Below are 7,176 nucleotides of genomic sequence, written 5' to 3'. Positions count from 1 at the left end.
TTCTGCGATGAACAGATACGTGTATCGGTGGATGTAAGTAGGATAATAAATGACTGTTGAATCAGATTCGAAGAATGTACAGTGTAACTTATTAACGTGAAATCTAAATATTCCTCGGGTATTATCTACCCGTTAAAATATTTTCACCATTAATAGTTTGTACAAAAGAATTTTTAATTACAATCTTTATGAAAATATATATACATATATATTTTCTTCATATGTAATCATAGATTTAACGAGTCAATATGATATTAAACTCATTTGATTTACCGTTAGAACAAGAATATATAATCTCTAAAACATTAGAAATTATATAATCGTCATGTACAACGAAGATAAATGATGTAGAACGATTCGTAGAACGATGATTATGCTCGAGGTACATAATGAGATGTTGAGGCGTGTGATGTTGAAACTTGGGTTGTTGGTGGTACTGGTATTGATGTTGGTGGTACTGGTGTTGCCGGTGCTGTTGATGAAGCTGGTAGGTTTTGCACCATATTTTCCAAATTGATTACTTGAGCGCGAAGCTCGTTGACTTCTTCCATTACTCCAGAATGATTGTCAGTCAGAACGAGCGGATGAATAAGGTTTAGAATAGTGGATAGAATATAATCGTGTCGAGCTACCCTGGAAATGAGGCTGAAAATGGTGTTTCGGATAGGTTCGCCGGTAAGTGCTTCAGGTTCATCGCCAAGAGGTAAATTCGGTTGGTGGAAGGGATCGCCTTCTTCGTGTCTCCATTGATTAAGTCGACTACAAACCCATCCCCAATTCATCCAGAATAGATGATAGCTAATTGGTTGATCCATTTCGGTCACACTTCTTTCGGAGCTCGAGTGAAACTCCATATCGGAATTCAAGGGACTTGAACTAGTGGCGAGTTCCATTTCGTACGATTGAATAAAGAATTTTTCGATATGAAATGATTTCCGGCTATCGGGTGGTATCCCAATTATATAGAGTATCTATATATATAGAAGAAAAGATTTTTGTAGATTACGGAGGAATTTACGGTATATGTTAGGTAAAGTTTACAGTAACAGATACGCTAAGATATGAATTAGCAGATACGCTAAGATACGAATTTTATCTATACACTATTTATGCAATCAATGCAGTAAGATGTGTCTAGACTAAGAATGATAAGCAGGTAGTTTCCTAAGGATGATAAACAGGTAATTTTCGACAAGAAATGATAAGCAAAACTTTTGACATGCAGACACGGTCGAAGTCCAGACTCACTAATGCATCTAAACAACTATCAGTTAGACACACTAATGCAAGACCTGGTTTGCTAAGACCACCCCTCTGATACCACATGAGACAACCCGTCCTAATCCATAAGGACGAATACAATAACATATGATTACATCCCGAGGTATTTGACCTATATATGATACATTTTACAAACATTGCTTTCGTTTTTAAAAGACAACCTTTCATCGAAAGTTGACAGGCATGCATACCATTTCATAATATCCAACCTATAAATGACCTAATCCGTCATTTAATTAATAATAATCTCTATTGAACTCAACGACTTGAATGCAACGTCTTTTGAAATATGCCATGAATGACTCCAAGTAATATCTCTAAAATCAGCAAATGTACAGCGGAAGATTTCTTTCAAACCTGAGAATAAACATGCTTTCAAGTGTCAACCAAAAGGTTGGTGAGTTCATAAGTTTATCGTAAATAATAAAATTCATCTTTTTGATAGACCACAAGATTCAAATACAGTACACCTATCTCGTGTACGAAACCATTTTTCATAATGCTTAGCAGAGTAGGTTCGTATCCTTTTCTCCCCCGTAGGTTGCCTCGCGATTTTTAAATATTCGTGCACATATCTCGTGCACAAAACTAATACACATAACCTGTGTATAAAAATCATTCTCTCGATACATAACACTCATTTCGATTTCATTGCTCAACATGGTAACCAACCTTAACATATAATGCGCATCAATAATATCCCCAAAATAGAACATCTCGTCTATATAATATATAAACTTCGAAGTACTAAACACCACGCCCACTAGCTCTTCTGTCTAGTGAACATTCTGGGTGGAGGTGTTAAACCCGGTAGCTACCTTTAGGATTCGCGTGAATTAGGGCCATACCCGATTCTAATTCTTAGGTTACCAAGCAATAATAATCAGGGGAAAATATTCACATCAATTGGTGGCAATTATCATGTCCACATTATTCAATAATAATCCACAGAACTTCTGTCTGTATAATAATTCATTCGAGGAATGTTTTGCTTGTGTCTATCTCGTCAAACATTTATAAAAGCATTTCATGCATTCGTAGTTCAAAAATATATTTCAAAAGCATTTAATAAAGTAGTTGTAAAAACAACGCATGTATTCTCAGTCCCAAAAATGTAAAGAGTAAAAGGGAGCAAATGAACTCACTATACAATATTTTGTAGTAAAAATATTCATACGACAATACTGAACAATGCAAGGTTGGCCTCGGATTCACGAACCTATATTATTTATATATATATTAACACATATAATTAACATGTAATAATAATCAAACCTAGTTTATATATATATTAATTATATAATATATTACTTATTTAAAATTTGTAATGTATTTATTATTTCAAATGTTACATATATCTATATATATGTTATTTTTATATAGTATATGAAAATAGTAAATTTAGATATGCTTATGATATATGTAATAATTATATTTTTATATAATTATCTTTTATTAAAATAATATTTATAATAATACTAAAATAATGTTAATAATGCTAATAATAAAAAAATGATAATAATAAAAAAAAATGATAATACTTATAATAATAATAATAATGATACTACTAATAATAATAATGATAATAATAATAAAAATAATAATTTTAATAAAAGTGATAATAATAATAATAATAATAATAATAATAATAATAATAATAATAATAATAATAATAATAATAATAATAATAATAATAATAATAATAATAATAATAATAATAATAATAATAATAATACTACCTTAAGGAATTTGCAAGCTTCCATAAAAAAATGAACTGTGCCAGCCCGGGATCAAACCCAGGACCTCTCGCTTACAAACACACCCGTAAACCATTGATCTGCCCGTTACTTATTATAATAACTCGCGTCTTTTTGTTATTTAACCCGTACAAAACGGTTATCATATTCATCATAAATTTACCATCATTATGTTAAATATTATCGGTTTTCATCACCATCATCATCATTTACTCGTCATCGTTTGTACCAATCTCATCAATACCGTAATCATCAAACATTATCTTCACTTAATGTTAAGCATCATCATCATCATCATCAAATATCATGTATCATGATCATCACAGTCATCTTAGCATCAACGATATCACGTCCGTTCAACAGAAAAACGTAGCAGCATACAAGGATTTTTATGGGTTTCGTTTGAGTAGGTTTTTTTTTTATAACGTAAAAACTGGAATGGTAACATGCCTAGCCCAACAACAAGCCCAAGGATGATAAAGTGTTAATTATTCAATTGAGGGTTAATGGGCTTGAGTTCTTGTCCATGGCTCAATTCATGATCCGTATAAAAAAAAAAACCGCTGTACACAGAATTTGATTTAATTGCAAATGGGATTTTTAAGGTCCAAAAGGAAAATGTCACCATGTTGTCGGCCACAAAAACGTTTTTATTATTGTATTAGTATTCTCTCCAATTAATAAAATAAAGTGGCAAGTGAGGTGATTGTCGGTTAGAAAAGGAATCATATAAAGGATAACTTAGTTTAATTAGAAACAGGAAACAATCTTAGTTTAATAGATTATTACTTTATGGGTTTTTGTCGAATAGAAACAGAAATATAATGGTGGCGGTGGTGTGGTGATATTGAAGTAGAAGATGGTTGTGAAGATGGTGGTTTTCGCTAGTTACAGGTTGTCAGAAGTGGTAATGAGTTAGTAGCAACAGTATCAGCTTTTATGGGTGTTGTTTTGGGTGGTGAAGAGTGGTGCTTTCACTGTTGTAATATCGTAGCAAAAGGCTGTTAAACAGCGACAAACAAAACACGAATATCAGCACACTTTTGAAGATGATTCGTTGGGCGGTTTAAACAGAAACAGGAAGAAAGATGGGAGTAATTGCCGCATGAAATAACAAGAAAAGAAAAATGGGTTATGGTTGGGTTGTTGATCGTATGACAAAATAGTAACGTAGTAGTTAAAACAAGGAGGTCGATTAAAAAAACAGAATCACAAGAGAAAGAAAAGTGGGGAGATGGGTGTATGAATTGCAAGTTTTGCGGGTTTAGTTTTATATAGCAAATATGGAGCATGTGGTGGCGGTCGCAGTTTAAAACAGGAAATAGAGTGGTGAATGGTTATCGCGATGGTGGTTTGTTGCCTTCACGTTCAAGGAAGGGAAAAGAACAAGATAGGGAGAAAGAGATAAGTTGGTGGTCCGGTCGTGTATTGATCAGGGTGTTGGCGATTGTGATGTTAATCAACTAAACGGAATGAAGGGGTTGTAGCAGCGAAATTCTCATATGGTGATGGCTAGGGTAGCGTTTTTAGAGAGGAAGAAGAAAAAGATGTGAAATATAGATAGATGGATGTCTGTAACATGGGTTATGTATTTGATATATAGTATATGTATAAAATGATACTCCGTAAGTGATTGTTGGTGAAAGAAACAAAAGCTAAATAGTAAATCTTAAATCAAGTCACGGATGCATGAATGAATGAACAAGTGGTTTACGATATTTAACAATAATAATAAAATAATTATTATAATATAATATAAATATATAAACGTGTGATAATATTAGCCGTCGTCTACTATTTCATTCACGGACTGTAGTTCATACTTCGTCGTTAATCCGTTGCGTTTAAAAGTTTTTGGAAAAATTCTAAATTTTTACAATAATTATATTTATTTATTTTAGTCATTATTTTCTAAAAATGGTTATTAATTGTTTACAATTATTAAATAAAAATTAAATCAATTGTCCGCGCTCGAATCTGGGTAAAAAAAAAATAACAAGTTCTAAAATTTAACAAATAGGTCCTAAATATATCTTTAATAAGCCTATAATTTATATCACTCATTTTCGGATCACTGTTTATATATAAGTTTGAATTTAACTTGCTTAATATCAATCGGAACATCAAACGAGTATTACAATCATTTAATATTTATTTATAGTATACTTTATTTATATATAGTTATGTTGTAAATAATAATTATTATAATATCATATTTTTTATTTTATTTTACATAATTCCTTCTAATAACAACAACATAAAATATTATATTCCAATTACCATTTATATACAAACATATCTATTTTCAATTAATTGTTCGTAAATCGTCGAGAATGGTCGAAGGTCAATTGAATATATGAAACAGTTCAAAAATTTTGAGACTCAACATTACAGACTTTTCTTATCGTGTCGAAATCATAATAGGATTAAGTTTAAATTTGGTCGGAAATTTCCGGGTCGTCACAATTGTTAAGAATATTCTTTAGTATTTGCAGAGTACTAATGATATGTTTTTGGTTTACGGTGGTTTGGAAAAAGAGTTAAGTATTAAGTTTTATACTGATTCTAGTTTCCAAACTGATCAAGATGATTCTCGATCCAGTCACGTTGTTTCTTTGTCATGATGGGCAAGACAATTGATTGGAAGAGCTCTAGGCAGAGCACTATTGAACAATCTACAATAAAAGCAGAATACATTGTTAACTGAGAAGCTGCTCAGAAAGCTGTCTGGATAAGGAAGTTTGTTGTTATACTCAGAGTAGTACACAACATTTAATCTTCTATAATATGTACTGTGATAGTTCGAGTGTTAATATACTTTTGAAAGAATCACATGCACATAAAATTATCCGGCACATTCTTCAAAAGTTTGACTACATTCATTAAGTCATTAAGAGGAATGATATTAGTATTCTTAAAGGTTCATACAAATGGTAATGTGGCTGACCCGTTCATGAAGCCCATGATGCACAACAAGCATGATGATCATTCTAGTAATACTTGACTTCGTTATGCTGCTGATCTTTTTCATTTGTAATTTAGTATTTGAAATATTTTTAGAACATTAAGCAGTTTTATATTAATGAATTGATATATAGTTGGTATAATAGTTTTCATTTATATCACTGTGTTCTATATTAGTATGTTTAATCCATGAGTAATTGTTGATTATTCAAAATCTCCATAATCAATTATGTTATGGGAATAACATGAATTAAGATTAATATGAAGTTTTGGTTATATTTATTGATGATAAATAGTTAACTTGTAGAGACTGAAATTCATATGTATTCATTGATGATGAATATTGGAATGACTCATCCGAGATATCACTACATGGATCATTGTCAGTAGTGAATCTTTTAGTGATTATGTCTTTATGTCCTTAGACTTGAGATGCACGCCAATTTTGATGTGTGGAACATTGTACTTTGATATGGTTAAACGCTGTCCTGAATAAGGCTGTTATAAAGGCCATTATTGGGTATAATGTAAAACTCGTGATAGACACGTGTATGCAATATAGGATTTGTTCCTCTAAAATTTTTGGAGTTAGATACTTTTTGAGCTCCTCGATGAATGAATAAGATATTTGTGTGGCCGCACCCAGATGTAATTAAGATGATACTTAATTAATTTGGTGATCTAATTCAGTTCTAAGATCGAGAAACAAAATTGTTAAACAAATGAGAATGATCGATGATCCATATCTCAAGTTTAACTAAAGTATTTGAAACAAAAGGAAGAATGACATTTAAAACTTACCATAAACAGTTTCGAGAAACTACCCTCACATGAATTTGGGGACAATGACGTGTTGCTAGACGCTTACCATTGTTTGTATAGTTACTTGGTGTTGTGTCATACACAAGTGGGAGTCTGTAGGATTAATGTGCAAGGTACAACATATAACTATATGGCCAACTTCATTTGATCCTTCGGAGTCACACACATATACACCGAGACATCAAATAAAATATATATATGATGTATATATATTACTCAAGTAACAAAATAGTAAATCGAAATTAATTCATTTACTATTCATATGAATAGTAAATGAAACGAAATTAATTAATTTACTATTCACATGAAAGCGACATGATAGAAATTATTAATTATAAGTTACATAACATAC

The sequence above is a fragment of the Rutidosis leptorrhynchoides genome, chromosome 9, assembly GCF_046630445.1.
Source record: "Rutidosis leptorrhynchoides isolate AG116_Rl617_1_P2 chromosome 9, CSIRO_AGI_Rlap_v1, whole genome shotgun sequence".
Classification (NCBI taxonomy): Eukaryota; Viridiplantae; Streptophyta; class Magnoliopsida; order Asterales; family Asteraceae; genus Rutidosis; species Rutidosis leptorrhynchoides.
Note: the sequence above shows the minus strand (reverse complement) of the source record.